Consider the following 10,552-nt stretch of genomic DNA (forward strand, 5'->3'; position numbering starts at 1 on the left):
TAGCTGGCTTCAAAGCTGTTGTTGCAGGAAGAAGAAGATGGACATTCAGAACATTTGATGCCTTGTGACTTTGCATGTATCATATCCACTCTCTTGAAAGTGGTTTGAAATGTGCTACATGGCCACATTTAGCTCAGGTCAGATAAATAGCCAAGTTCAGATAAATAGCCTCTAGTTAGATAACTATGTACTCTTCTTAAACCCATAGAATTCTGTCGCCACAAAAAAAAAGGGAATTAGAAATCACATGTCTGACAAAGGACCAGTGTGTAGAATATATAATTTCAGAAATCATTGTTTTCAATTTAAATCATTTTTTGATAATGAATTAATGAAATCCTCTTTTCTTATCTCAGAAACAGGCAATATAATTAGCAAATGAATGAAAGCTGTGTACAGATATATTCTTGACAAAGATATCCAGATAGCAAAGAAGCATGTAAAAAGATGTTTTTCATCATTAGCCATTAGTGAAATGTGAAATAAAACCACCAGGAAGAGCTGTCAGAGCATAATTATCTGAATGGAACAAAAAAAAAAAAAAAAAAAAAAAAAAAAAAAAAAAAAAAACAAGGCTACAACCTTAACCACTGGTGAAGATATAGAGAAATTGGATCATTCTTACATTGCCAATAAAAACATAAAATAGTAAAACCACTCTGGAAATCAATTTTGTAGGTTCTTATAAAATTAATCATGCAATTATCATACAGCCCAGAAATCTCACTATTAGGCATTTGTCCCAGAGAAAGGCATACTTGACGCTCCTCAACACCCTGCTCACAAATGTTCATGGTCAAAACATGGAAACAACTGAACATTTCAACCCATGAATGGCTAAATTGTAGTATCAAGCCATGTAACCATAATCAACAGCAAAACAAATTACTGATACAAGTGAGAACTTGGATGACTCTCGAAGGAATTATGGTGGGTTTTTTAAAGCCAGTTTTAAATAGTTACATACTATATGGTTATAACCTTTTTATATATTTGTCCTAGTACTAGGGCTTGAACTCAGGGTCTCTTGCTCTCACTCAGCTTTTTTCCCCAATTTACTTTATTGTTGTTTTAGAGGTAATATACAGCAGGGTTTTCTTTATGTACAGGACATGAGTGCATTTCCTTTCTCACAGTGTCATTCTCTTCTCTCTCTCCCATCTCCACCCACAACTTGCATGGATGATTTTCATCAATGTTCGATGCAGTCAATGTGCTCCACAGCTGCACATTTTCACCCTTTTTTCCCTCTGATTCTGTGCCCTCCTCCAGTCCTCCCTCAGATGTGGATGTGAATACACCATATATAAGGTATCACTCAGCTTTTTCACATGACTGATGCTCTGCCACGTGAGCCACATCTCTACTTCTGGCTTTCTGCTGATTCAGTGGAGATAAGAGTCTCTTGGATTTGTCTGCCCAGGCTGGCTTTGAGCTTTCATTCTCAGATCTCACCCTCTTGAATAGATATGATTATGGCACCAGCCACTGGCACCTAGCAATTCTTTTATGTAACAGAAATGACCGAACTATACAAGAATGGTGGCTTGCAAGGAAAGTGAAAGTAATTAGGAGGGTAACTTAGATTCTTAGAGTGGCTAAGTTGTTCTGTATTTAACACAAGCAAATGCAAATGAGTACAAGTAAAATTTGAAGAAACTGTAAGATAAATAAATGGAGGAAAGGAGATGAATGATGGAGGAGAACAAGTAGTCTCCACCAAAAGTGTTTTTTATTTTCTAGTGAGAGTTATGAGAAGGATATTGTTATCACTTGAGCCTCTCTTCTGCCCAATGCTTCAGAGTTTTGCTGCTTGTGAGAATACTAGCCTTTGACTGTAATATTCTCTCCTTCCCACCCACACTCCCCCAAAAGGAGAAGATAGGAGAACAGTGGCCATTTCTTGGCTGCCTAAATTAAGTAATTTTTATTATCCCATAAGAATTCCTCATGGAAAAGATTAAAATTTACAGATAAATTTATTCTTGCCAGATTAAAAAAAATAACAATAAGCTGAACATTTGAGGGCTTTAACAGAGCAGATAACAATGAGGTTATTTTCTTCTTTGTAAAACTTGGGTGCCTGAATCACTTAAATTCCAAGAGAGATTCTTGAAAGTGGCAAACATAAACTCTTTTAATTATCACAGCTTTCTGAAGCCATAAGAACAGCACAATAATGCATGGTACAGGAGGAATTAAAGTCTGGTGTCTGGTCTGAGAAAGAACCTTGTGCTTTTGGGATGTGGGCTAGTCACAGCTAGCCTTGGCATGCCCATCACTGCCTTGAGAGACTCATTACACTGACTATCTGTCGGTCATATACAATAATGCTGATGGTTTTCTTTTTAGTGTCAACATGGTGCAAAGAAGAGCCAGAGCTTCTGTCCCAGGCTCCCTGCAGGGGTCAGTCAGAGATTTTAACTGATCCTAGCAGAGGTACTCCATCCATTCCTGAACACACACAGCTGTTGATATGGAAGCTGGAGGAAGCAGAGGTGAGTTATGTGGGAATTGGAGTGGTTCTTTATTCTATTTTGTAGGCTTTAGGATTTTGTTTTTTCTGGGTTTTTTTGCATGCTGAAGCACTGTTTACCGTGCACCATACTTCCAAGTGTTCCGTAAAACTTCTCAATATTAGAACAGAATTCTCCTCTCTTTTCACCTCAGGGTAGATCAGAAAAGAGGACTCAAACAATGGCTCAGATAAAAGTCTCTTTTTGGTCCTACTTGGTTTGTACATTCCAACAATTTATTGAATATCAACTAGGTGACAGAATCCACAAGGATGAAACCAGACAGAGGTTAACCCCAAGGAGACTCTGACACTTAACATAGTAGATTATTTGACCTTTAAGTCAGTAGCCTGTCAGAGAAGGTCTGCTGGTGACACTGTGTACAGTATGAGCAGATTTAAGCTTTTTGCCCTGAATCCTTTCTTATTGTGCCTTAAAAGAAACAAACATGATTTATTCAGGAAAAAAAAGTGCTCCTTCAAGCTCAAGCATGGTATACAGTCGCACCTGAAATCCCAGTACTGGAGAGACTGAAGCAGGCGAACCTGAGGTCAAGGCCAAACTTGGGCTACATAAGGAGACCCACTCTCATAAAACAAACCAAAGGAAGAGGAAAAAAAAATGAAAGAAGGAAGGAAAAGCTGCTGCATTGTTTGTGAAATCTACTGTTATTTGTCCATGTCAATAATTTTAAGGTCATTACAAAACACTACCTGCTGGAGGGCTGTTATGTTTTGATTCAGGAGTCCTGAGATAAAGCCAAGAACATCACATTTCGAACAAGTTCCCAGGTGAAAGTGATGCTTTTCTCTAGTGACTGACTACTCGTGGTAGTACAACCCTCTTCCCTAAAGTTTCTCTTTCTACTCAGTTCTCTGCACAGTGCTTGGCACTAGTAGATCCTCAGCACTTTTTTGATGGGTGGAAAGAATGAATCACAATGTTTTTATATAGGGTTTTTTTGTTGTTGTTTTTTTGCCAGTCCTGTGGCTTGAATTTAGGGTCTGAGCACTGTCCCTGGCTTCCTTCTGCTCAAGGCTAGCACTCTAGCACTTGAGCCATAGCACCACTTCCAGCCTTTTCTGTTTATGTGGTGCTGAGGAGTCAAACCCAGGGCTTCAGGCATGCTAAGCAGGCACTCTACCACTAAGCCACATTCCCAGCCCCCACAGTAAGAGTTTTATTGTGCTCTTTTCTACTGTGTACCCCCATTGCCCTCTCTTCATTCCCATCTATAGGGTTTTATAGCTTTCTTGTTCTCATCTGTGGCTATTTAGCCACCCTTATGCCCAGTTTAGGATATCAAGAACTTACTAGGAGTAAGGAAAATTAACCAAAGCTTACTCTTAAAGGAAGCCAAATAACAGAGCTAATTACCAAATATACCCTGGGGAACAAAATTCTCCCAGTGGAGAACTACTGGTCTTGAGAATTACTTCTTTCACTATGGAACACCTATCTGTTCACAATAGATCCTCTATAAGGACCCATAGACAACATATGACTGCTAGATGTGCTGTCGCAAGTGTGGCTGCTTCTGGTAGGGTTTGGCAGCTCAGTTCCCACTTCCCAGGTCCATTGGAGACTGTCCAGTTAACTAAGCCACTCCTTCAAAATGTTATTAAACAGAAGTTTCTGACAATGGAATTCAAACCCAAGGACACATCCCCTACCGTACTTGAAATATTTCCTAAGTCTCCATTAGTACCACATGGATAAAACACTTCTTATAGTAGGCTCTCTCTGGCAAGTGCATCCACTGTTTTCTCAGTCTTCCTGCTTTGTGTCTTGAAATCTGACATCCCCTGCTGCATAATTGAGTCAACTCACTGCAGATATAGACAGAAATGTTCTGATCCTGAATTGATCCTGACCAGAGCAGGATTCAGGTAAACAAACGCAAGTAAAGCTGCTAGGCATGCTGCTGGGAATAGGAGTAAGAAGTCTTACATTTCATATGCTCAAGGACTATCTTTCATATGTAGGTTAGCACAGAGATATTGGGGCATTCCTTCATCATTGGATTTAAGGTGGAATGAGTCTTGATGAGGTCATTTGTGAAATTAGAGGAAGAGGGGATTCCCTGATCATTTGTTCAGAATGAGCCTGTCTGTAGGAAGTAGTGACCTCAACAGAAAGATGGTAAATGAAACCAGAGTTTATAACCAAATGGAATTAGAGTCTCCTGGACCAACAGAAAACTGTGGTCAGCTGAACAGGAGCCAAAGACATTAGGAAATTGAAGATTTGCTTCAGAATGTAGAAGCCAATGCAGAGCCTGTGAGATGTCTCAGCCATTTTGCAGGTCAGAAGTGACTCCAATGTAAACTCTTGACAGTTACAGACTACCTCCAGAAACTGCCTCCATTCTCCACAAATACACAGCTGACTGGCTCCATTATATTCCTCTTACATCCTTCCCTTAACTTTCTTTGACCAGGAAGGTGTTCAGTAACAGTTGGTGGACTTTTTTTAATTGAATGGTGACACAAACCTAAGAGAATGATTAAAATGAAGAGAGGAAGAAGGAGAAGGCTGTCATAAAATTTAGTTGAATATCCTACAAAATTATGAAAACTGAGGAGAGTGGTGGAGTTGGAGTCATGAGGGAGAATGATGAGCTGACATTGATTAAAATGCATTTTATTCATAAACTGTTTTATTGAATGGAAACTCCTTTGTACAGTTACTTAAAGATAACTCTACAAAGAGAAAGTAATAATCCAATAGGTAAAAAAAAAAACAAGGTTCAGGTTGCTTGTAAACAAGAGTGATGATGCAACCATGACTCTTGTTTATGGACTAAGATAATTTTCATTCTTCTCAACCCAATGAGAATCATGTGTTTTCCTCCAGTTACATTTTGGCTCTCTTGTAAATTATTCCATTCTAAATCATTTTGCTAGAGTTGATAGTAAGTAAGAAAATGGACATACTTTGCATTTTATTCTTTTTTTCTTTCCCTAAAGAAAAGCAAAGATCATAGTGTAAAAAGGAATTAGGTAATAGTGCACCTAATGATCAAGATCTATATTTCCTAGGCAACCTACTAATTTATAAAACCCACCCAAACACCTAAGCTTTAATTTCAAGAGTATCAAAGGAAGTAAAGGTACAAATCTGGTCAAATGAAGCATAATCCTATAATACTATCTGTGAACAGAAACAGCAGTGCTGTGGAAGGGAACAACCACCTTGGGGATGTAAGATCTGCCACTCCCAAGCCACATGACCTTGAATAAACCCTTTATCTTTCTCAGCCTATTCCCTTATTTTTGAAACTGAGATAACAACATTCATTCCACAGGACCTGGTAGTCATCACTCGATCCTAACAAGTAAAAAGCTGAAGAAACTTTAAAAATGGACAGTTCTTAGACTCATCACAGAAGTAAATCCATAAGGGAAACTACTGACCTTAACTTTGTAGAAATATGTAGCAAATAACAAAAAAAATTCACACTTTATCAGAGCAGACAGTCTCAAGTTGAAACACCTCTGGGGAGCAGTGATGTGGTAAGAAAACCAGATCCATAACTGATGAATTTCTAGAGAATCAGAGTAGAACCATCTGAGACATTAATTAATTAATTAACAGTATAACTCATAGAGATACACTAATACAGGAGTGAGAAACCTTTCTTCAAGCACCATCTGATGTGTGATGTTAGCTGGTATTGCTAGTTATCCTGCTATGTCAAAGGCTCCCAGATTTATTGAATTTTGAGTCTCATGTGTGATTGTCTTGGCAAGACCAGAACAAATGCTTTCATGCGCCTTATATAGCCCATGACTATACAGCCCTCCACTTATAACAGCTCTACCAGGTTGAAGACAAGAAAAAAAAATCCATGCTTATTTCAGGGAAAAATCACCTTCTGAAATGTACTAGAGCAATCCATTCTTTTTAATGGGGCCTGACTGCAAATAGTTTACAAGAGCCTAACCAGTAGGGCTTTAAATAGAGCCCAACTTACCTGGGAGAATTGAAAGACCCAACTCTAGCCCTTATCAGCTATTCTGTACCACATGAGGAAAGAAAACACACCTGAACACTTCACTAATAAGTTATGAAGATTTAGTTACTGCAGTTTCTCTTACCAGTTCTAGTTTATCACATCTTAGTATCACAGAAAAATTACTAACAGTACCAAAAAAAGAAACACCACAAGTTGAAGAAGTAAACATAAACTCAACAAGCATCAGAGCTAGCTTCAGATATGGCAGTATGGCAGGATTGTGGAATTATCAGAACAGGAATTTGGGGGGGGGGGAGGAGGGAGGGTCCTGAGGCTTGAATTTAGGGTTGAGGCACTGTTCCTGAGTTTTTGTGCTTATGGCCAGTGTTCTACCTCTTGAGTCACATTTCTACCTCTGGCTTTTGTGTGGTTAATTGGGGATAGGATTTCACAGACTTTCCTGCCCTGGCTAGTTTTGAACCATGATCCTCAGATCTCAGCTTCCTCTGTCGCTAAAATTATAGGCATGAACGACCGACACTCAAGTCAGAATAGGAATTTATTTTTTTAATTATGATAAATATGCTGAGATTATATTGGGAAAGTAGACATAATAAAGAGAAAATTGGGGAGCAAGCATGAAAACTAAGAAGGGATATCAATGCTACAGATCAAGACCTTTAAATCAAAAGCTTTGTAACAAAAATACAGAATCCCTTTGATGATTTTATTAGACTGGATACAATTGAAGAATCTCTGAGCTTGTAATCATGTCAAAAACTCTCAAAACATCACAGCAAAAAGAAAAGAGACTGGAAACATGAAACAGTGTTCAATAACTGTGAGACAACTACAACATGTATAACAGAAATGTCAAAAGGAACAGAAAGAGGAAAAAAGAACCAGATGCACTATTTGGAGCAATAATGGCAGAGAAATTCCCCAAAGTAATATCAGGCACTAAACCACAGCTCCAAGAACTTCAATGAACACCAAGGAGGGTAAATATCCAAAATATTTACCCTTTGGTGCAACAAAATCAACCCATAGAAATTCAAAGTTAACAAAAAATATCTTGAAAGAAACCAGAAGGAAGAAAACACCTGTGATGAGAATTACACTTGACTTCCCTTCTGAAAACATACTAGCAAGACAAGAATAGAGAGAAATTTTAAAGTGTTGACAGAAAAATACCGCTTCTTTGTCACATGGAATTATCCTTCCAAAATGAAGAAAAAATGATTACTTTCTCATAAAAACAAAAACTGAGGAAATCTGGGCCAGTAGATCTGCCTCATAAGATAGATTACAAGAGGTTTGCAGCAGAAAAGAAAATGAAGTATGTCAGAAACTTGGATCTACATAAAGGAATAAAAATATTTTTAATTTTTTCTTATTCTAATTGACATAGCAGATAAGTTACCCAAAGTAATAACAACAACAATGTATTTGATAATTACAGTTTATGTGTAAGTAAGATGAATGGCAGCATGGATACAAAAGATGGGAGAAACTAATTAGTGATATTTCGTTACTATAACCCTATACTGCTGTGACTACACTACTGGGAAGCAGTGTATGTTATTTGGAGATAGAATTGGATTAGTCGTATAGCGGTGCAGAGTTATTTGAATGCAGAATTGGATTAGTTGTACATGTTTATTGCAAACTATAAAACCATAAACCATCTTTTAAGGGAAATATGATTGATATTCTAAGAAGAGGAGAAAAGAGCCATATAAAATACTCAGTTAAAACTGCAAATGGATGTGTGCTTTGGCAGCACATATACTAAAATTGGAATAATACAGAGAAGACCAGCATAGCCCTGCTGCAAGAATGACATGTAAATTTATAAAAAACATTCCATATTTGTTTATGAAAAATACAAATGGCAGAAAAAGAGTGAAAAATAAAAATAGGAACAAACACAAGGGCAATGAATAGGAAACATTTACAAATCAGACAAATACAATATTAATATAACTATATCAATGATCACTGTAAACATCAATGATCTAAATATACCAATTAAAATACATAGATTGAGCCAGGGGCTGGTAGCTCATGTCTGTAATCCTAGCTAGTCAGGAGGCTGAGATCTGAGGATCAAAGTTTAAAGCCAGCCCAGGTAGAAAAGTCCATGAGACTCTTATCTCTAATTAACCACTATAAAACCAGAAGTGGAGCTATGACTCAAAGTGGGTAGAGTGCTAGTCTTAAGCAAAAAAGCTTAGGAACAGAGCCTAGGCTCTGAGTTCAAGCTCCACAACCAAAACAAAACAAAACAACAACAACAAAAAAAACCCACAAAGAAATGAAATGACCCCTGTAAGCTTGTATATATTAAAGAAATGGAGCCAATAATTAATACCTTTAAAACAGTGCCAGTCCCAGATGAATTCACTCATGAACTCTACCAAATATACTTCTGACAAACAAGCCATACCAATCTCTAAAACACTTGCTAGACTACAAAAAATGAAGGTACACTTTTTCTGAGTCCAGTATTACCCGAATATCGAAAGCAGACAAAGACAATGCAAGAAATCTCAAACCAATATCTCTCATAAATATAGAGCAAAAAACATCGACCAAGTATTAGCAACTTGAATCCAATAATGTATAAAAACAATTATACAACAAAAAATAAAGTGGGAATTATTTCAGAAATGCAACATTTGAAAATCAGTTAATATAATCCATCACATCAGCAGGCTAAAGGAAAGAATATCATATGATGATATCAATAGATACAGAAAGCACATTTGACAAATAAACACATTCATGATATGAAAAAAATAAGATACTAGGAATATAAGGGAAATTTGACAACTTGATAAGAAATATTTAAAAAAAAAAAAAAAACAGCTAACATCATTTCCCCCTGTTTAATAGGAGTGGATTTTCCTGTCTGGGCTGGCTATGAGCCATGATCCTCAGATCTCAGCCTCCTGAATAGTTAGGATTACAAGCGTGAGTCACTTGTACCCGGCTTATTCTCAGTAGTGAACAACTAGAAGCCTAGTAGGATCAGGAATAAGCCTAGAGGCCTCCTCTCAATATTCTGTTCATATTGTGTTAGAAATCCTAGCTAATACAGTAACACAAAAAAAAACAACAACAATAAAAGCTATAGATGCTAGGAAGGAAGAATTATAACTGCCTTTGAAGATGACATACATGATTGACAATGTAGAAAAATATAAAGAAAAGGGACAAAAACGGAGTATGTAAGGTTGCAGGTTACAAAGCTAATAAAGAGTTGATCACTTTCCTAAATACCAGAAATAAACAAGGAAGTGGAAAATTTAAAACACTGGCATTTACATTAGCATCCCATAAAATGAAATAACTATGTATAAATCTAAGAAATATGTCCAAGTTCTATTTTTTTAAAAATACAATAAAACTCTGATGAAATAAATCAAAGAAGAACTAAATAAATTGAGACTAAATAAGTTCTGTGCTCTTGGTAAGATTCAGTATTGTTAAAGTGTCCATTCTTCCCAAATTGACCTACAGATTCAACATAATCCTAAATGAAACACCAGCAAATTATTTTGTAGACATCAATAAACTGATTCTAAACTTTACAGGCAATTGCTAAAGATTCAGAACAAGGTCAGTGTAGAAGATGGAACAAATGAAAAGACTGATACTACTGGACTAAAAGGCTTCCTACAAAACTACAGTAATAAAGGCAATGCAGCACTCGCCCAAACACAGGAAAATACGTTCATGGAACAGAATAGATGGCCCAGAAACAGTCACAAATAAATGTAGTCATTTGGTCTCTGACAAAGAGGCAATAATAATACAGTAAAACAAAAGATAATATTTTCAATAAATGACACAAAAAATTTAAAACTCACATGCCAAAACAAACAAAAAATCATCTCATCACAGAGCATACATCACTCTTTTCGTGAAAATTCTTTTATGAACTTTAAACTTAACATGAATCATTTGCATGGATGTGAAAACCCTAGAAGGTAACATGGGAGAAAAGATGCCTTTAAATATGGCAGTAACTTTTAAAATATATCACCAAAGGTGAAGTCCATGAAAGAAATAA

General features: G+C 36.8%; 1 non-coding gene across 1 annotated transcript; it reads left to right on the forward strand.

Annotated features, from left to right (window-relative positions):
* The first annotated feature begins 8,245 nt into the window (after positions 1-8,245).
* LOC125360332 lies at positions 8,246-8,348 on the forward strand. The gene has a single exon (XR_007212721.1). It is a non-coding gene; the product is annotated as a U6 spliceosomal RNA (small nuclear RNA).
* The last annotated feature ends 2,204 nt before the right edge of the window (positions 8,349-10,552 follow it).

The sequence above is a fragment of the Perognathus longimembris genome, chromosome 11, assembly GCF_023159225.1.
Source record: "Perognathus longimembris pacificus isolate PPM17 chromosome 11, ASM2315922v1, whole genome shotgun sequence".
Lineage (NCBI taxonomy): Eukaryota > Metazoa > Chordata > Mammalia > Rodentia > Heteromyidae > Perognathus > Perognathus longimembris.